Here is an 881-nt window from a genome sequence, read left to right as displayed (position 1 = left end):
TAACATTCTCTGGATACCCTAGGCATACTTTTTTTTCCCCTTCCCCACCCAGGGGCCAGATGGCACAATCTGGGGACTGAGGAGCTCACCCTGAGGGCCGCGACGGCTCGCCCCAAGCTGGGGGCCGAGGGTAACCCACCCCAGGCAGAGGGCCGAGGGCAGCCCATCTCGGGCAGAGGGCCACGACAGCTTGCCCCGAGCCGGGGGCGAGGGCAGCCCATCCCGAGGGCAACACCCCAGAGGAGCTGGCTGGTATACTCCCCCTCCAATTGCCCCTCCTCCAGTCTGGTCCCCTCGCCTGACCGAGGACTATGTGGTCAGGGATAGTGTCTCCAATTCCAGCACCACCACTTTTACACCCCCATAAGTGGTCATACTATATTTTGAAGTAGGTGTCACTGCCCTCCCCCTTTATATATGGTAAAGGGAACCTGAAAATTTTTAACAGACTCCCCCCAGGTCTAACCATCTTTTGGCAGAAGCATTCAATAGAACAAAATATGTGGTACATTTAGGACGTCAGTCCTCTTGTGCATGCTACCACTGTTAATTGTCATCAGACTCACAGTGACTTTCAGCAATCCATTGTATAGCTAATCATCTTCTTTGGCCTGTCCAAGGAAACCCAAACCTGCAGATGGTGGGGCACGCATCCCATCTCCCACCTCCCACGCAGGTGGCCGGTGGGGCATGTGCCCCCCCCCAGCGTGGGCGCGCAGCCCCCCCAGCACAGGCGGCCGTTAGGGGCACGCCCCCTTCCCCCCACCCCCACCCCCGTGCAGGCGCCCAGTTGGCGTGCAGCCCCTCTCACCCAGGAGGCCGGCGGGCACCCGCTTCCCCCACTGCTGCCATCCTGGCTCCAAGAATTCTCTCCAGAACAA

This window comes from Elephantulus edwardii, unplaced genomic scaffold, assembly GCF_000299155.1.
Source record: "Elephantulus edwardii isolate Elephantulus edwardi_28Jun2011 unplaced genomic scaffold, EleEdw1.0 scaffold00267, whole genome shotgun sequence".
Classification (NCBI taxonomy): Eukaryota; Metazoa; Chordata; class Mammalia; order Macroscelidea; family Macroscelididae; genus Elephantulus; species Elephantulus edwardii.
The sequence above is the reverse complement of the archived record's forward strand: the minus strand, read 5'-3'. Positions refer to the sequence as shown.